This window comes from Pelobates fuscus, chromosome 4, assembly GCF_036172605.1.
Source record: "Pelobates fuscus isolate aPelFus1 chromosome 4, aPelFus1.pri, whole genome shotgun sequence".
In the NCBI taxonomy this organism is placed as follows: domain Eukaryota; kingdom Metazoa; phylum Chordata; class Amphibia; order Anura; family Pelobatidae; genus Pelobates; species Pelobates fuscus.
Window position 1 is genome coordinate 239332859 of NC_086320.1, and position 21563 is coordinate 239354421.

At 44.0% G+C, this 21563-nt stretch overlaps 1 protein-coding gene across 3 annotated transcripts in view; it reads left to right on the top strand.

Moving 5' to 3' along the window:
• Positions 1-21563, top strand: part of LZTFL1 (leucine zipper transcription factor like 1) — a 97997-nt gene that overhangs the window by 71599 nt on the left and 4835 nt on the right. The window lies entirely within an intron of this gene.

Genomic DNA, 21563 nt, shown 5'->3' on the forward strand with positions numbered 1-21563 from the left:
TCCTAAGGATCCCTGATACACACTGACACAGAGCAGAATAGGGACTGTTCCCCCTACATATGGTCACTTGGCAGATATGGATTGATACCTGCCCTCAGAGACCCTAATACACACTGACACAGAGCAGAATAGGGAATATTCACTAAATGCCAAACATTGTTATACAGGGGAATATTCAGTAAATAAGGATTAGGGGGGGGGGACCTACTGTCCTCCCCCCCGGCCCCTACCCCTGCACGGTGGGTGGGGGCCATAAATCACAATGGGGGGGGGAACCTACTGTCCTCCCACCCGTGAGTGATGGGTGGGGGCCATAAAAATAATGACCCTCTCATGACCTACTGTATGATGTTGTATCGATCAGGTAGTGTAAGGGTTACACCCGCTTCACAGTGACAGACCAAACTCCCCGTTTAACGCACCGCAAACAACCGCAAACAGTCCATTTGCACAACCGCAAACTCCCCATTTGCACAAGGTTGGATACCAAGCTAGCCATGTCCGTTCCTTGTCCTCACTGATGTCATTGAAGGTCCCTTCCTCCACCCAACCACGTACAATACCAAGGGTCCCTGAAAGTATGCTAATAAACTGAAAAAAGAAAAAATCTCCCAAGAGACTGGCATAGGAAAAGGTTAGACAACTATTATAAAGTGATACCTACAAATCCTAGTGAGCATAGGTGTATAATAGAGGGAGAAAGGGAAAGCAGAGTAATGCTTCCTAATACCGTGGTTAGTACCCTTTGTTAAAGTAAATTGAGTAATGGACAAAAGTCTTTATTGTATCGTTTATAAATAACAAAGGGATACTATACTCATTCCCCTATAGTGGCTAATTGTGTAATAATGGTAATACTATTACCTATTATATAATATTGGCAGGGGCAAGGAAATTCCCTCTAAATAGATGGGTAGAGGCAGAGCGCATGGAGACCGGAGTGATAAAGTGTCAATAAGGTGATATAAAGTTAAATGTATCACAGACACACAGACACCCTTTCTCTTAGCTAGTTTCCAGAAATGCTGGATAGGTAGAAGGGCTATAAAGACTCAGAGAGGTCTAAGAAAAATCCTCTAAACTAGCCCTAATCTCCTTAAACACCTTCAAGGGTGTTCTAAACTAAAGCTCAATCTAAACATTTAGATGACTGCCTGATTTCACATCACAGATGCTGGCTAGGAATAACACTGTGCAAGACAAAGAGTGGGTCTAAGTGCCCATAGTGCAGTAAAGTGTCCCTAGTGAAGTGAAAAAGAGAATAACGAGCTGGCGCCCAAGAGAATAACAAGCTGGCGCCCTATCAGGGGACGTGTATATGGCATCGATTTTAGGAACCGGGAGATGGAAAAAGATGCTTGGTCGGTCCTCCTACTTCAAATTTGGGGCACTGCTGCGCGTGCAATCTAATGTGCCACCAGATAGGAGTGGTGTGTTAAGTAGTACTATCCCTATCATTTTAATCCCTGTTATGTGCCTTGTTTTTGGTTTGGTTTTTGAAGCCACAGTGCAGCACCAGAGGCCCGGAAAATTAGGCATGTACACATGCCTGAAAAATTAGGTATTGTTGCAGCCGCTGCTGTAGCAGCGGCCAGAAAAATTGATGTTTGTTTCCCAGGCAGAAAGTGCCCTAAAACATTGCGGCTTGAACCCTAGTTGGTGGCCGAAGAGTCACGCAAGTCAACCGGCATTCAGAGCTAAAATACAGCAGCGTGTGGACAATTTTTAGCCCAAGGCAGCTCATCTCATCAGGCCTTTTTTAGTCGGATGTATCGCCCACTGTCAGTCCCTTCGGGATCCATCCCTCATTCATCTTAATAAAGGTGAGGTAATCCAGACTTTTTTGACCTAGGCGACTTCTCTTCTCAGTGACAATACCTCCTGCTGCACTGAAGGTCCTTTCTGACAGGTCACTTGAAGCTGGGTAGGCCAGAAGTTCTATCGCAAATTGGGATAGCTCAGGCCACAGGTCAAGCCTGCACACCCAGTAGTCAAGGGGTTCATCGCTCCTCAGAGTGTCGATATCTGCAGTTAAGGCGAGGTAGTCTGCTACCTGTCGGTTGAGTCGTTCTCTGAGGGTGGATCCCGAAGGGCTGTGGCGATGCGTAGGACTTAAAAAGCTCTGCATGTCCTCCATCAACAACACGTCTTTAAAGCGTCCTGTCCTTGCCGGCGTGGTCGTGGGAGGAGGAGGATGACTTTCACCTCTTCCCCTGTTAGATTCCCGTTGTGCTGTGACATCACCCTTATACGCTGTGTAAAGCATACTTTTTAATTTATTTAGCAAATGCTGCATCCTTTCCGACTTGTTGTAATTTGGTAACATTTCAGCCACTTTCTGCTTATACCGGGGGTCTAGTAGCGTGGACACCCAGTACAGGTCGTTCTCCTTCAGCCTTTTTATACGAGGGTCCCTCAACAGGCACGACAGCATGAAAGACCCCATTTGCACAAGGTTGGATGCCGAGCTACTCCTTTCCCGTTACTCCTCCTCAGTGAACTCAATGAAGGTATGTTCTTCCCCCCCAGCCACATACAACACCACGGGTACCAGATAGGTGAGAACCAGCACCCTGGGATGCCTGTTGTGGTTGGTCTTCCTCCTCCTCCTCAAAGCCACATTCCTCTTCTGACTCCTCTTCCTCACAATCCTCTTCCAGCGTTGCCGCAGGTCCAGCAAGCGATGCTGATAAGGCTGTTTCTGATGGTGATGGTGACCACAACTCTTCCTCTTCACGCTCATCTACGGCCTGATCCAGCACTCTTCGCAGGGCACGCTCCAGGAAGAAAACAAATGGTATGATGTCGCTGATGGTGCCTTTGGTGCAACTGACTAGGTTTGTCACCTCCTCAAAAGGACGCATGAGCCTACAGGCATTGCGCATGAGCGTCCAGTAATGTGGCAAAAAAATTCCCAGCTCCCCAGAGGCTGTCCTAGCACCCCGGTCATACAAATATTCATTAACAGCTTTTTCTTGTTGGAGCAGGCGGTCGAACATTAGGAGTGTTGAATTCCAACGTGTCGGGCTGTCGCAAATCAAGCGCCTCACTGGCATGTTGTTTCGCCGATGGATATCTGCAAAGTGCGCCATGGCCATGGAGAAACGCCTGAAATGGCCACACACCTTCCTGGCCTGCTTCAGGACGTCCTGTAAGCCTGTGTACTTATGCACAAAGCGTTGTACGATCAGATTACACACATGTGCCATGCACGGCACATGTGTCAACTTGTCCAACTTCAATGCCGCCAACAATTTTTTCCGTTGTCACAAACCACTTTGCCGATATCCAGTTGCTGCGGAGTCGGCCACTTTTCCACCTGTGCGTTCAGGGCGGACAGGAGTGCTTGTCCGGTGTGACTCTCTGCTTTCAAGCAAGCCAAACCCAAGACGGCGTGACACTGCCGTATCCGGGATGTGGAATAGTACCTGGGGAGCTGGGGGGGTGCCGTTGATGTGGAGCAAGACACAGCAGCAGAAGAGGACTCAGCCGAGGAGGTTATGGAAGAGGATGGAGTAGGAGGAGTAGAGGAGGTGGCAGCAGGCCTGCCTGCAAGTCGTGGCGGTGTCTCCAACTCCTCTGCAGAGCCACGCATTCCATGCTTGGCAGCCGTCAGCAGGTTTACCCAATGCGCAGTGTAGGTGATATACCTGCCCTGACCATGCTTTGCAGACCAGGTATCAGTGGTCAGATGGACCCTTGCCCCAACACTGTGTGCCAGACATGCCATTACTTCCTTTTGCACATTCGAGTAAAGGTTAGGGATTGCCTTTTGTGAAAATAAATTTTGTCCGGGTACCTTCCACTGCGGTGTCCCAATAGCTACAAATTTTTTTAACGCCTCAGACTCCACCAGCTTGTATGGTAAAAGCTGGCGGGCTAATAGTTCATGCTGGGCAAGAGGGTGACTTTCTGACATTGGCTTCTTAGGCTCAAACATGTCCTTGACAGACACCTGACTGTGGGCAGATGAGCGGGAACTGCTCAAGGCGAGAGACGGAGTGGCGGATGGTTGAGAGGTGGCAAGGAGGACAGCAGTGGTTGACATGGCTGAAGATGCTGGACCAGGAGGAGGATGGCGACTTTGAGTTTGTGTGCTGCTTGTACTCATGTGTTGATCCCATAGGCGTTTGTGATGTGCGATCATGTGCCTACGCAAAGCAGTTGTACCTAGGTGGGTGTTGGACTTCTCGCGACTCAGTTTCTTTTGGCACAGGTTGCAAATGGCATCGCTGTTGTCAGAGGCAGACACACAAAAAAAAATGCCAAACTGCTGAGCTCTGCAATGACGGCATTCTGGTGGTGGACACAGCATGCGTTGATTGGCGTGCTGTCGGGCTGACCCCGGGTGCCGATGCATGCTGTCTGACTGTGCCACTAGCTCCTTGCGACGATCTCCCCCTGCTTCCAACTAGTCTCCTCCTCCTCTCTGTCTCCCCATCTGAACTTTCGCCCTGTTCTTCTTCTTGCCGAGCGGGCACCCACGTGACATCCATGGACGCAACGTCATCATCAACCGCTTCACTTGTATCTGACAACTCAGCAAAGGAAGCAGCAGCGGGTACAACATCATCATCATCACACCGTACGTCCATGTGTGTAATGCTGCCTGACTGAGACATATCCCTGTTATCTACATCCTCTGGCAATAATGGTTGCGCATCACTCATTTCTTCAAACGGATGTGTAAATAACTCCTCTGACAGATCAAGTGAAGCGGCTGTGGTGCTAGTGTTGGTGGTGGCGGCAGGCGGGTGAGTGGTATCTTGAGAGGTGCCAGAAGCTAAGCTGATGGAGGATGGTGCGTCAAGGTTCCGAGCGGAAGCTGTAGAAGATTGGGTGTCCTGTTTTAGCCAGTCAACTATGTCCTCAGAACTTTTTCAGTTCAGGGTACGTGGCCTCTGAAAATTGGGCATTATTCTAGGGCAAAAGGGAATCACAGCACACCGACCACGACGGCCCCTGCGGGGTGGCCTGCCTCTGCCTGTCATTTTTTTGGGATTAGTGGTACTATGTGTGCAAGCTACTGTGAGACCAGATATGAGTGGCAATGTGCACTTGCAGAGGTTGGCAGAGTACACGCTGAAGGCCTGACACCCGCTTGAAGGACACTGACTGCTATTAGCTTACAGTGAAAAACTTTTTTTCTTTTTAAAGGCACGCTATTGTGACACCAGATATGAGTGGCAAAGTGAACTGGCAGAAGTTGGCAGAGTACACTCTGAAGGCCTGACACCCAGACACTTCTATGCCTGCCTGTGTGTGGCTGTCTGCCTCTGTGTGTGTGGCTGTCTGCCTCTGTGTGTGTGTGGCTGTCTGCCTCTGTGTGTGTGTGGCTGTCTGCCTGTATGTTTGTGTGTGACTGTCTGCCTGTGTGTGGTTGTCTGTGTGTGTGTTTGTATGTGTGTGTGTGTGTGTGTGGCTGTCTTCCTGTAATTGTGTGAGTGTGTTTATCTACCATTAACTGTGCATTTCTGCGACTATCTGCCTGCGACTGTGTGCATGTGGTGTATTTTACAGTGTATATGTCTAACTGTGCATCTGACTGTGTGCACATAACTCTGCAAAAACATACACCTGCATTCACACATTTTTATCTGAATTAAATAACCATCACACATGGCCAATAAACCCAACACAAATATCACATACAACCAATACACGTATACCACACACAGTTAATACACCCATTACAAATATCACACACCACCAACACATAGCATACATATCACACACAGTCATCATACCTATCACATACACAGACAACACAAACATTAAATCATATTATAGTGAGATGTATTACAGTGGAGCTCTGGTATATAAAATGCACATTACTCTGTGTTTTATAGTTATTGTATTACTTAGTTATCTGTATTACTTAGAGTTGTATTGTGGTATAGTGTATGATCTTGTCACAGAGCTCCACATTACTGGGAGTTTTATTGTTGTGGAGCTCTGTGATAAATGGAGGAGTAGTGCATTACTACAAAATTTTATTTCCAAAGAGGTCAAGGTAAATAAGTATAATCCAGAGCTCCAAAGCAAAACCACTCACAGTATTATGTGATATACTTAGTCTGCTCCTCTGTAATGTAGGGGAGACAGTCTGGCACTTCTGGACTGCACTTTTGTTGGCTGCAGACCATAAGTAGCTGTCTTCCTAGCTCGGGATAATCAGAGCGCTGCCGCAGATCACCACAGGACACTGCAAGTCCCTGAGCTTGCGAGACCGTTACGCATGGTCTGTACCCAGTGGAGGGGCAGACCAAATTCAGATCAGCATGCCCCTCTCCAAACTAGGTAACAACAGGAAAGGAGGAAAAATTAATTTAATAAATCCCCTATACAATCACTCCACTCCTATACACACACACACACACACACACACACACACACACACTATACATGGATATTAACAAGACAAGGTGCTCACTTAATGTCTCTATTCCCAATAGAGTCTGTAAATACAGCCAAGTATCGGATCCGTAACTGCAGATGTAGGTAAAGGATAGAAGGAAATATCAGACAGTGGCTGAGCCTGGCTTCAAAGAAAGACACAGTATAAGCTAACTAGGCAAAACCAGAAAACAAGCAAGGTCCGGATTACAGTAAGCAGGTAGTCCAACAAAGCAAGGTCAAGGCACACAGCAAGCAGGGAAGTTAAAAAAAAAACAAGCTGAGTCATCATCAGGAACAAAGGATACTCCAAATTCAGAGCCAAGTGAACAGCACAAGGACCATAAACTAGCAAAACGTCTAAAAGTTTAAGGCAAGCCATGCATCTAATAACGACGGTTCCCTCAAAATGAGAAGCAACCAGAGCAAAGCAGGCTAATGGTGCAAAGATGATGCTGGAATGGTGCAACGATGATGCTGGATGCAAACTACCTGATATTTTAGCTAAGTAAAAATATAAAAAAAACTTGCTCACTTTCTACATAGTGGCTCTGTGAGGGACAAAGTCAGAGTGCATGTCACCAGCATTAGAACAAGTAGTTGTTATCCTACTCCATATTATTTGGTGATCTAGCAGCATAAGAATAAGTTACCTCCTCCTAGCAAATAAACTAAAGTGTACCAACTGTAACTTTAAAGATTATTAATCTGTCGTCATGTTTACACAAATATATGAAACTGAGCTTGACAATTCCTGAATAAGAACCATAATCCAAATATAGAACTCTCAAATAAATATTAAAATTGGCCTAGTAATTTGAATAAATGTTTAGTATGTTTATATATCAAACATGACTTAAAGCAGCACTGTCATATTTTTTTTTCTTTTCTTTTATCAACTTTCTTAACCTCTTAAGGACCAAACTTCTGGAATAAAAGGGAATCATGACATGTCACACATGTCATGTGTCCTTAAGGGGTTAAAGAAAGACTCAAAAAAAATCCAAGCACCGTAACTAATACAACACACCATTCGCTAATGGTTTGACTTCTTACAGGCAGCAACAGTTAGCTATCCGCCTATGAGCTATGCACCATCAGGCCTAGATCAAGCAGAGAGTCCTGAATTACGGGTGTCTACTTGTTCTGTAATAAAATGTCTACATTGTTGGGGGGGGGGCGCAAAGGTTTAAAAATATTATCAAGAAATAATACTTAAAGGAACACTATAGTCACCTAAATTACTTTAGCTAAATAAAGCAGTTTTCGTGTATAGATCATTCCCCTGCAATTTCACTGCTCAATTCACTGTCATTTAGGAGTTAAATCACTTTGTTTCTGTTTATGCAGCCCTAGCCACACCTCCCCTGGCTATGATTGACAGAGCCTGCATGAAAAAAAAAACTGGTTTCACTTTCAAACAGATGTAATTTACCTTAAATAATTGTATCTCAATCTCTAAATTTAACTTTAACCCCTTAAGGACACATGACATGATCAATATGTACCTGAGGGACTGCAGAAAGTCTAATGTGCCATGGGGAGGGCATTCCATAAAGAGGGTGCGAGATAGAGAAGAATTGTATTCAAGCTTGTCAAAGATCAGAGAGGGTTGAAATATTGCCATGGCATTTTTGGTGTCTAGAAAAGAAGATTTATATGTCTATATTTTTTATTTAAAATTGATATTCATTTTTTTTTTATAAATCAAAGGGGGTTGATTAATATTGGGGGATTTGCCAAAAAGGGCCAATGTCTGGAGGGTAGACTCTCATTAGGGCATTTGTCCAAATAACAAACTGCTGAACTGCTCAAAAGAATATTGAGATAATGAATGAATCACACGGATAAGACATTCTTCCATGCGCACTTTGTTAATTTGTTTATTCTGGATAACTTCATAAAATTAGAACCTTTAGGTGGGATTACCATAATAAACGGTACGAAATTAGGAAAATTTTGAATTTAGTAGATATCTTCCTTATTTATTATCCTTAAATATGGCAATCCCACATTAGAGTATCGAATTAGGGAACTAGCTACTAAACATCTTAAATTAAGAAAATTATTTTCTTAAAGGGTTACTCCAACCCTTTTGAGGGGAGGGGAAAGGCTTTTCTGTATAATATACCCTACTGGGCACTGGGAAAAGGTCCCCCCCCAAAAAAAAATTGCAGTAAAACCTGCAAAAAAAAGTTTATTCACTTTAAAATCCAGCACCCGAAACTGTGACTTCCACGACCGCTTAAACGTCACAGGGGCTTTGCACGGTCCAGTTGCACCGTTTTGCCTACTCAGCTCTGGGCCAGCGATTGGTCTGGCTATTTAAAGTATGACAGCTTGATATCTTTTACATTGAATATAGTATTCCCAATGCATTGTGATCGGTGCTGGGAAACTGATAAAGCCCAGCATTGATCAAAATGCCATTGGGTCATGGCAGGAGACCCTCCACAGTATGTTTAGTCCCTATGGGTCTCCCAATCAACAGATCCAGTGAGAGATTTACTGTGGCTGAGCTTAATCACTCAGCTGCAGTGTTCTCTTAGTATTGCCTTATCTGTCTCCTACAAGGATCACTTGGATGTCTGTTTTGAGGTCTCTATTCTGGCATAATCATTGCAATAAATGTATTACAAACTATCATGATTGCTATGCAACCAATGCACATTGTGCACAACTGGAGTATTGCACGCTTTTTTTTGGGTCACCCTGATTCTGGGCTCTTTCTCACCCCCTGAATCTCCCTCACACAATGTTTGCAATTATTGTCCTATAAAAGGACGTCATACACATGCCTATATTGTCTTCATAAAAGTCCAGCATATGACTGTAATGTCAATCTTTTTGCTTTAGCTTAGAGTTTGCTTCAATAAAAACAGCAATATTCTCATGAAAAAGATCCTTTGGCTGCTCTATTTTTTTTAATTTTTATTTTATACTAGGGTAAATACTGCTGTTGATGTCCGATAGTATGATGATAAAGTATATAGTTTGATTGCACACAGGTGGACTCCATTGATATAATTATTTGTCTTTTGAAGGCCATTGGCTGCATTAAGGTATTTAGTAGACATGTGCACAGATCCCCTTCAGCTATATTGAATGAACCAGATATATGTCAATACACGAATAAATCAATTAGTTTGTGATTTACCTAGCAAGCCTAGACAGGCATTTGATTTATTCAATGCAGCTGAGATGGATTTTTGCACAAGTATATGGCTTAGTGCTTTGACGGCAACTGGGATAGATATGTTTTCCACCTTCAAAATGTTATGCATGTTTTGGGTTGGTGGAGCGCTTAGTGGGACTTATCTTAGTAAACCTTTCCAGCAAAAAGGCTCATTCGTGCAAATATACTAATAAAGTGTTTTTAATCAATGTGGAATTCCGTAATCAATTTTTAACCCCTAGTACGGAGGCACTTGTATACGTTCTGATCAAAACAAAAGGTAAACAAAACCTGGAATTAGCGCTATATGTTCAACCATAATTCACCTATTTCATAATAGGTGCACTTACACTTATTATCTATTTTTCTTCCAGGAGAAAAAGGGCTCTTATTTTATATCAATTCTGTGCATTGATTATACTGATGGGCATCATAAAGAAGCCCCCCATCCACTCCTACTGGAGCTGTAGCCCCATCTGCTCTACCCCCATTTACTCCCAGACAGTGTATGTCGAGGAAGAGGTATGAAATGATTCTACATTTCATGCACTTCAGCGACAACAGTCTGTGCCCTCCCATGGCAAGAAAATAAATTGGTATATGTAAAAAGGCCCCCAAAAAGAAGATGGGCAAAGAAGAAATTTCAAATTTGAAAAACACATGTCAGAAGTTTGGCATTGCACCCTCCAAACAACCCAACAAACCTATGCATAGGTAGTATAACTGTACTCGGGAGATGTTGCTGAACACATATTGGGGTGTTCTTTGTCAGTAACACATAACAGGAACTGAGAATTCATGCCTAAAGTACAATGTGAGAGAAAAATAACACAAAGAATTACTACCCAAAAGTAGTTACCAAAGACTGGTGGTAGACTAAGTACATGGAAAGTGTTAAAATATCACCATTTGAAATACCCTAGGGTGTCTGGTGTTTGATGGGAGTAAACTACATTGGCCGGCTTCAAAAATGTCCCAAATAAAACATGTGTGCAAGATGACGAGCTGTGAAAATTCCAAGTTGGAAAACTGTAATGCGCACCCTCCAAATAAGGTCTTTTATCCCCCAGAGAACCCGACACACCTATACATGGGTGGTATCACTGTACTCAGGAGATTTTGCTGAACACATATTCGGGTGTTCCTTGGCAGTAACCCTTAAAGTTCTCAGTACATGTATCTTGCTATGTGTGTCAAAAAAAAACCCGCCAATTATTATTTTAAATTTTTTTAATTTGACATAGATTGGTGGTAAAATGGTTGCATGGAAATAGTCAAAATACCCCAAGTTTAATACCTTAGGTTGTTTTCTTTAAAAAAAAATATATACATGTGAAGGGTTATTCGGGGATTCCTGACAGATATCAGTGTTACAATGTAACTTGTGTTAATTTTTGGGGGAAAAAATGGTTTGGAAATAGCAAATTGCTACTTGTACCTTTTGCCCTATAACATGCAAAAAAAAAAAGCTAATACGATGTTAACATTGGGTATTTCTAAACTCAGGACAAAATTTAGAAACTATTTAGCATGGGTGTCTTTTGGCGGTTGTAGATGCGTAATAGATTTTGGGAGTCAAAGTTGGAAAAAGTATGTTTTTTTTTTTGTTTTGTTTTATATTTTATAATTTTTTTATAGTAAATTAAATGATATGATGAAAATAATTGTATCTTTAGAAAGACCATTTATTTGCAAGAAATACTGTATATAATATGTGTGGGTACAGTAAATGAGTAAGAGAAAGATTTCAGCTAAACACAAGCACAGCAGAAATGCCATTAACGGTAAAAAAGTTGCAAAACGGTCTGGTCACTAAGGGGTAAAGGTCAGGAGAATGATGGCCACTCCAGAACCTTCACCTTTTGCTCCTGTAACCACTGGAGGGTCAACTTGGCCTTGTGTTTAGGGCCATTGCCATGCTTGAAAGTCCAAGAGCGTCCCATGCGCAGCCTTCATGCAGAAGAATGCAAATTGTCTGCCAGTATTTTCTGATAACATTCTGCATTCATCTTACAATCGATTTTCACCATGACCGAGTTCACACGCCCCCAAAACATCAGTGAACCACCACCATGCTTCACAGTGGGGATGGTATTCTTTCCACTATAGGCCTTGATGGTCCCTCTCCAAACATGGCACTTGTGGTTGGGACCATAAAGCTCTCTTTTGGTCTCGTCAAATTACAGTGTGCCAGAAGCTGTGAGGTGTGTAAAGGTGTTGTCAAGCATATTGTAACGGCTTTTTTTTGTGGCATTTGTGCAGTAAAGGCAACTGGGCCATGCAGCTCATTTTTGTTTAAGTATCATCATATTTTAAACAACCACACTGTCTTTTTTCTGAAGCTACCTGTGGGTTTTTCTTTGTATCTTGAACAATTTTTCTGAAATATTTCTTAGTCTACCTGACCTTGGCTTGGTATCAAGAGATCAACGCATTTTCCACTTCTTAATAAGTGATTTAACAGTACTGACTGGCATTTTCAAGGCTCTGGGTATATTTTTATATCCTTTCCCATCTTTATAAAGTTCCATTACCTTGTTACGCAGGTCTTTTGAGAGTTCTTTTCTGCTCCCCATAGCTCAGTATCTAGCCTGCTCAGTGCATCCACATGAGCACTAACAAACTCTTGACTATTTATTTATACACAGACACTAAAAAGCCACAGGTGTGTGAAATTAACCTTTAATTGCCATTTTAACCTGTGTGTTTCAACCTGTGTGTCTGTAACAAGGCCAAACATTCAAGGGTATGTACACTTTTGATCAGGGCCATTTGGGTGATTTCTGTTATCATGATTTAAAAAGGAGCCAAACGACTGTGTGATAATACATGGCTTCATATTATCACTGTCCTTCAATAAAATAAATTTTTTGGGCATAACCATATGGTCATATTTTCAAAATCAAAACCCAAATTTCACAATTTCTGCCAGAGCATGCAAACTTAGAGCATAACCGTGTATGTGTATATGTTGGAAGGCCATTTGGCCTGAATTTGTGGGAGTAGTTATGACCCTATTTAAAACCCTACCCCCTTACTTACCTTCAAGCTGTTTGTCTTCTCCATAACAACCAGCACTTCTGGTCCGTTGTTCCCGCCAGTATCCAGTCTACAGCAAAGCAGTCTGTCGCAGCAGCTCCTGCCTATTCCCCAGTTTGTCATCGCATTTGGAATTTATCATGACGTTATCTGCACGGTGTACCAACATAGGAGAGAAGAGCTTGACTTATACATGCACAAGGTGGTTGATTTTGGCATCAGGTACGGAGGGTCCTCATTTTACGACTATCACAAATCAGTTTCGGCCAAGGCAGCTACTTATCTGGCACAGTTCTACATTAGAATCGACTAGTGCCACATGGACACCGAACTATTTTGCCGGTTTGAGGCCCCCGTCCTGTGCCTCATGTAGTTCCACTTCTTCTCACTCCACCGACTTGTGCCCTTGCGACGCAGACCCTTCCACTTCCACTCCTTTACCCCACTTACAAGACAGGAAGGCGGACAAAGAGTCAAGCTGGGCAGACCCATCACATTCCTGGGCAAGGCCCAGGTGTGCAATAACTTTAATATGGGGGCATGCAGGTTGTTGCACATCTGCTCCATTTGCTTCAGAGCCCAAGACCAAGATTATGTGCCCGGCCCGACTGTCGCCTATCAAATGAGTTGTTTTTTTCGACCTGCACTCACACCCAGCTAGGCAACTGGGATTTATCTGGTGACGGGTTCTCTCTCATGGTTCTCGCACGGGACTTACGGCCTACCCCTCAGGTACAATCATATGACCTAACCCCCTTTTTTATCCGCATTTACTGCATTACGTACGGTGGACCACCTTCAGTCCACAATCAATGCTGGCGTCATGTTCAGCTCTTGCTCATCCTAAGCGTATCTACCCCATCGGGGGTAGCTATTTACTTACACTCCAAGTTAAAAAAACTTTTATTATTGCTATATACTCATAACCGCTGAGTAGTTCTCATTGTAATATGCTAAATTGACGATGCCACGCAATCTACTATTTCAGCGGGTAGGAAGACCTGGTTAAGGAAGACAGGTATATCATACACCTTAAACTCTCCATTCACACTTGGTCCCTCCTTCACCAAGCAAACGCTCTTTCCTATGCCAAGCTCGTTTCTTGGCCATAGTCTTACGAACTAACTTTGCAAGCCAGCCACCTCAGCGAGACTGACTCATATTGGGGACGTAATAGTCCAGTTCCTCCAGGGTGGTATGTAAGGGGCTCCGGTCCTCACTGGGACCCCTTGGCTTCGCTATACGCATTATCCCACGGGGTGAGGCTGTTCGTTTCTAAGCGACATCATTCGCTCCATGGGATGCCCAACAATTAAGGCGATCCTGCCTTGGCCGGTCTACTCACGTATAGTAGATGCCTGGCCTAAAGGTACAGGGTTTATCTGGTACATTCCACCAAGTTCAGAGCTCTCACCACAAGTTACACAGACACAGCAGGATGCACAGTGTTCAAAACCATTTTCGCAACTACTGGTTAGGGTCCACCGGCCCACTGAGTCGGATGCCTTTCCAGTCTTTGTGGTGTCCACAACTCAGCTGCTGACGCTCTTTCACACACTCAATTTCAGGTCTTCGGCCAGGCACTCCCTCTGGCCCACCTCCAACCATCCTGGATACCACCGTTCCACCGGCTAATCCTGGATTAAGCAGACTATTATTCCACGCACCACGCACTGTCACCCAACACCACGATCACTGACTATTTTTAAGAAATTCACCGCTGAGTTTTACTTACAAAGAGACTTTTCCATTAAAACTATGGTGGCTTTTGCCTCCTTCTGTCATCTACACCTTAAACTTTCACACAATACTATCAAACTCTACCTTACTGGGGTACAACACCACATCCTCACTACCTTCCCTAACCATGCACCTTTTCTAACTTCCTACCCTATCAAGAAAATCTTTAAAGGTATTTATAAGGTCACCGTTCCTCCCTGCACTACAAGATTGCCGATAGTTGGTCTAATATTTAGGCTTCTTAGCGATCTACTGGCGAAATCCCCGTTTGACCGTAATACAAATCTGGTCTTTAAAGCCGCCATCTTTCTGGCTTTCTACGGTTTCCTCAGACCTAGGGAGTTCACTGTCATACCGCTCTATGTCTTAAACTTTCTCACTTAAAGAAAGTAGATGACCACTACATACTCTCCTTACTTTCTACTAAAACTAATCACACTGCCTATCCTACTATCATTCCCCTGTTCCCTACCGAGAATCTTTGGTGCCCATTAAATATTCAGGATTTGCTCCTGTTGTCTCACCACACGCACTCACCAGACACTCCACTACTACTACTCCAAAGGTACCCAATCACCACAGCTAAATTCATTTCACACATCAGAACCCTACTATCAAGGTTGGGCTACAACCCAGCTTCCTTCTCTGGTCACTCATTTCGTATAGGTGCAGCATCATCGGCTTCAAGCACGAACACCCCAGTACACATCATTAAGAGACTGGTACTTGTATTCCTCGACCAGAGAGGGAGCTCAGACAAGCCTTCAGAAATCTCTCTGTTTAAACTTGCAATAAAGTGTGTTTACTAAGAATCCGTTTTGCCCTCTTTTTACAGGCCTACTCGTACGTTGGTTTCGGCACACCTCAACCAACTTTGCTTCTCCTTCTACATTCCATTACGTATTAGAAATTCCGAGCACAAGTTGGAAGGCCATTTGGCCTGAATTTGTGGGAGGAGTTATGACCCTATTTAAACCCCTACCCCCCTACTTACCTGTGCCGTTCAAGCTGTTTGTCCCCACCAACCTACACCCTTCTATGTATACATTTCACCTTTGTGGGCCCTCTTTTTACAGGCCTACTCATACGTTGGTTTCGGCACACCTCAACTAACTTTGCTTCTCCTTTTACATTCCATTACATATTAGAAATTCCGAATAGGTTATGATGGGGAAAAATTGTGATTGAAAACCCCTTCTACCTAAAGTCTGTGGATAGTTAATACAATGCTAAACAAAAATCTGCACACCAGTCAAGCCATAAGACTTGCTTTTCCCACAGAAATCCCAAATCTGCAGTGATGTTACAACCGCAAAGGATTATGAGAGGGCATATGCAAATTAGTTTAACAAAGAATCACATTTTTGCCTCATTCCATTTTAAACATGGATTCCTTTTACTCTGTGTTTGCAGTATACAACTGCTTGGAACACAATTTAGGAAAAGATGCAAAACCAGTGAACCACTCATGGACAGCTGTTTCGTTGTTAATGCAACTCATCAGCATGAGGTTGGTTACTGGTTTGCTTATTGAGGCTTGGTAGTGCTTGGGAAGCAAAATCCAAATAGGTTATGGTGGGGAAAAATTGTGATTGAAAACCCCTTCCACCTGAAGTCTGTGGATAATTAATACAATGTTAAACAAAAGTCTGCACACCAGTCAAGCCAAAAGACTTGCTTTTTCCACAGAAATCCCAAATCTGCAGTGATGTTACAACCGCAAAGGATTCTTTTGCTTCCCAAGCACTACCAGTGGTAGTGGTTTTGTCCTATTCTAGCACTGCTAGAAGCCATTGAGGATTTGTCAATCCCCAGTCTATCACTCCTGCAAGGTCTATCACTCCATCTCCTGGAGGGGACAACGCCAGACCCTCATTCCCTCTTGGACCATACCTAGGATCATGGCCAAATTAAGGCGTAGGAACATAACCAACCCTGCCACTGCCAGGAAGATTGAACTTTAAAGACTGCTCAACACCAACACAGATAACACCGGGGCTGGCGAGGGCCCCAGTGGTGTCCAGTCATCCAGACGTCCTATCCTCATTGGGACGGTGTGAAGAAAATGGACTTTATTTCAACATTTTCTTCTGTATTCGTGTGTTTTCTCTATTTGCTGTTTAAATATTGGTTATTAGTTCGGCAGTTTGAAACTACCGAACACCGACCACCCTACTGGCTTGTTAAGTTCAAAAGCACAGTCGATTAAGTGTTCCCTGGGTGGCCGCTGTTCGTACAGCCGAACGCCACGTGGAAAAGAAAACGGCGGCCATCTTGTTCTCACGAGGGGAGTCAGCGGGACTTGGTCGTCGAGTGTCTGGAACTAAAATCGGACACTCGACCTCACGAACCACCGCTGAAACTACCGCACACGAGCTTCTCCCACTTACCGAACAGCCAGAAGAGCAGCATTCGGTAGTTATGTTCGTGCAGAGAAGGGGAACAATCGCTGCTATGAGCCAGGAGGATCTATTTGGTATTTTACTCGCTTTTCACCTTTTTCCTAATTGACCGACCGCACACGCTGAATTCGTGGAACTGTTTTGGGCAGGAGCCTCGTGTGTGGTCGGTAAAACATGACTTCCACACTTTTCAAGAACCCTTGAACCGATCTGGGGGAAATTGGGATATGTTTGTCCCCCAGATCGGGGCTATCAGGGGATATGTATTTTGTGGGGATACCTTGTGGGGAAAGGGGTGTTCTAACTTTTGGGGAAAATGTGTGCCCTTTGCCTGGAGATAATTGATTTATTCCTTAACTTATCTCCCAGGCAGAGGGAAGGCGTGTATTAGTGAAATACTGTGTAATGATTGGTTAATGTATTTGTTTGCTGTGGGAGGTCCTCTTGCAGGAGGATTTCTCATAAAAGCCAGCCTGTTTTCAATAAAGATTAGTTCTGTTACACCCTTCATGAAGTCTAGGCTCCTGTTTGGGGAATATTCTATTTGCTGGGAAGAATCGTCTTGGAAGCTGTATCCATCTCTACTATTCCTCTACTCCCTGCTGTAGCTATAATCACTTAGGCTCAGCTGTTGGGAAAGGAATAGAAGACTGCAGTACCATAACCACTGCAGGTCTTAACAGATGGATTACTGATAGGCTGGACCATTTGGAGGGTAAGGATGTTAATCTATTTTCGCTGCTGATTGCCTCCCAAGATATTCTGGAGAACAAGACATATATTCCTATGGCGATGTCTCGGTTGTACTGAAGGCTGTACTGAAGGCAGGTTGAATAGGAAGTTGTCAATTCCTGAATTTGTTCTGACCTTCGGTGTATATATAGGGACATGGTGTGCTCAGTGTATCCTGAGCGCAGAGAGGAATTTGATCTGTATATACACAAGTATGGAGGTATTTAATTTTAATTGGCTTAAGGAACTGCAGTAAACTCAATTATCTCCAGGTACAGAAAATATCTCCATTTTACACTAACAGTAAAATACATAAAAATACATAATTCTTATTATATCACACAGAACCCCCACATTTAACCTATCCCCAGATAGTTTGGATCTGAGCGCCCAATATAGGTGAACAGCGCTCAGATACCATGAACAGAGTAAATTTGCCATGGGGTTAAAGTTTTGCAAGGGCTAATGAGAGATTGAGGAGGGGCAAAGCAGCCAGTTTAAACTGGTATGACAGTGTCCCTGGGACAACATCCTGCTGGAGAACAATGGAATAGGTATTAAAGGGGAGGGGTAGATGCACATTCTCCCATGGAATCAAAGGGGCAGAAAGTCCCAATATGCCCACATATAGTTTTTAAAGGGCCATACTTCCCAGGGCCATAGTCAGGAGGCAGGGGGCTGGCAATCAGGCTCCTCCAAAAGCCAGGGCAAAGGGCAGTTGGTCACATAAAAACCCAGTGACAAAAGGCAGTTTGTCACAAACACAGATATTAGATACATTCCTAACCATTGTTCCCGGTTCCCCTGACTAACCTTTATTAACCTTACATGGCAATGCTCTCACAACGAGCAAATTCATGCTCTATATCAGAGAAATTACTGGCAAGATTAGGCCTTAATCTAGCCCACTACTCAGGGCACTCCTTCTGCATTGGAGCTGCCACCACTGCTTCTAGTAGGAACATACCTGTACATATTATCAAAACATTAGGACGGTGGAAATCATCCGCATATACCAGATATATACCCCAACCAATACAGGCAATACACGAAGCCTTTTGTAACATGAACATGTGATGTATTCTATATGATTGTCAATTGTAGGCTGAAATAAATCTTGTATGGTATACACATTTTATTACTGGCCTACCGCATCGTCGGTTTTGGCACACCACAACCGACTGTTCATATTTTCTATCTGGTTCATATTGTATTATTTTTATACTGTCATGACGGCTTCTATGCCCTGAACACAAATGGAAGGCTGGGCCTGTAGTTGTGGGAGGAGCTTGAATTCCCTATTTAAGGATCGCCAGACCTCTCCTCATTACCATTATTGGTCTGGTGATTTGCCCCTCCCACCACTCCCTTTACTAACTAATACTCAGGGTGGGCCCTCTTTTATCACAGGCCTACTGCATCGTCGGTTTCGGCACACCACAACCGACTGTTCATATTTTGTCTGGTTCATATTGTATAATTTTAATATGGTCATTACGGCTTCTATGCCCTGAAGACAAATATAAATATATATCACGCAGTCACATGGCACGGAAGGGCCATGTGAAACAGGGACTGCTTTTGTTGTCAGGCAGTTCCCCGGATCATGGTAGGTGAGTATTTGAGGCAGTCAGGGCTGCAGAATGTTGCTGCAGTCTATGCCACCATAGCAGCTTTTAAGCCCACTTAGTGTGGGATGGCATAAAACACCTTGAAGGACCACTCCATAGCCCAAAGATGAAGAGCTTTATGGGTGAAGCCTAGTTTAACCCCATTTTTTTTAAATGCGCTGATTTCTATGAACACCAATCTGGATGTCAACCAGCCACAGAGGTTTGCAGACTCCTTCCGTTAGCTCAAGGGAAGTGGCAGGCATACTATATTTGAGCCTGCTCCCCACTCACCAGCCCTTCAGCTCCAGCCCTCAGACCAGACGTGTTTGCACACGCACGAGCTGGCGAGCGCACACATATCTCTGAACAGTCTGCAAGTCTGTTCCGGGTAAAAAAGGGGAGGCCGTGCTAAGGCTGCAGTTCATAAGAACTGCAGCCTGTGCAAGCTCTTTTAAGATATACCACCAATGAATACATGCATGTATGTAAATGAAAAAGAAAATTGACTGAGGAAGTCAATTGAAAGTCACAAGAGTTTTTGGATAAAGAGAAGCCCTTTTAACTTGCCTAATTTGTTTCTTGTTGACCCAATAATTTTTTTTTTTTTTCTCAAAGCTGGCTTTTTTAATATATTTAGTAAATATCACTTTACAAAGGAGCTCTTCTGGTACTTCCAAAGAGCAGTATCGCCCCAAAAGAGACTCTTGTCTACCAGATAGAGGTATTACATGTGATACCTCTAATTGATATATTTTATTCAGATATATTGTACTATCTGTGAATTTTCTTCCCGTAACAGGTAAGTATACCATTGTGGTAAAGCTCTATAGTACAACAACATTATATCTGAATCCATAGGTATAGAATGACATAGTCAGCCCTTTAAGCAGGTGGAAAAGGGCCATCACTTCCACCTACCCTTTGTCATAGATTTTTAAGTGTCTCAGTTCAGTACAGAAAGTTAGTTGACAAGAGTGTAAGGAGAGTTGAGGGATCAAATGCAAGGTCCACATTCTGCACTAGCAGGACACCATATATCAGACCACAAAGTTCCAACCCATCAGGTCTGGAGATAAAGGTAATTGCCAGGGTATTTTTTTCGTTGTGCATAAAGGAATTACAAACATGCCTGAGGTACCCCAACGGCATTCCTCTGGCTGAGCATCATGTATAACAGTTGGGTAATAGATAAGACTTGCACAATTTTAGAATACGAGAATAAAGGAGGTAGTCATGTCAGTATACAAAATATAAAACATGCTTAGATGTCAGGTCACAAGAGCAAGAACAAGTTTGGTTGAAACAGTAATGTGGCATTGGAACCAAGCTACATGCCACAGCTCAACCCTTGCTAACTAGAGGATTTTCGGGCTTATGTGCATATAATAGAGATTGTAAGGTTGCAAGCTAGATAAGGTAAAGACCATAGATAATAAAAGTGCTGCTTCACTATTATTCATGTCAGACCTGACTAAGCCGACTGGGTGATGAAGTAGCAGTGTAGCCACTGGGTGTTAGTAGGTAGCGGAAGGGTAGGGGAAATATCAACTATCAGCGCTGAGCACATCATTAATTAAAATTTCAGGCAACAAGAGTTGTATAAAGAAATACAGGCTGTAATCAATCGGCTGTAATCAACCAATCCCTCGTGCAGGCCATAACAGAGTTCATCTCCATGTTAGGTATGTTGTTTCCCCTCCCCAGCACAGGGTCTGTCGGGTGGTGCTGTGTGTGTGACAGGCGGGTTGTCAGTAGCCTGTAGTGCAGCAGATCCCTGTAGCCTCGGCTCCGGGCCGTTAAAAGGAGCCAGTGCCCTTAGTCCATGGATCCGCCTGTTCCGAACGGCGGGATCGTGGGCCCGCGGGTCTCCCACAATGCGGTCTTCTCCTTGGGCCTATGGACCGCGGCATGGAGGGAACTCCAGTTGAGCCCCCAGCCCCCCAGAAGCGGCACAGGTAACCGATTCTGATTCACAGGCTGTCTGCAACACTTGACGGGTGATTGTGGGTTGCCGCTTAGCGAGATGATCCCAGAAGTCCAGGCATATTGCTTCAAATCTGGCGTTGAAGCTTTCTCTCCAGTTCTGTCCTGACAGGCTCGTTTGATTGTGTTGAGGTGTCAATGCGGCGGCCATCTTGGATCGTTTGATTGTGTTGAGGTGTCAATGCGGCGGCCATCTTGGATGAGCCGCATGGCTTTTAAAGATTCCTCTGCTTGTCTCCCAGGAACAGGATTAGCTAACCCAGTAGGGACTGGAATATCCCCCACTGGTCCAAAGGGGGGGGGGGAGGAACGGGGCTCTGAGCATTCAGTAGTGAGTTGTGCGCCCACTGGTAGGAGTCTCCACACCATCAGCGCGGCAGATGCAGTAGGCCTCAGATTTTGACATGGGCGATGCCCAACCAGCTTCTACGACTCAGACTCAGCAAGGTATGCTCGGCGTTTGGAGCGTCAGCTCAGGGCCGC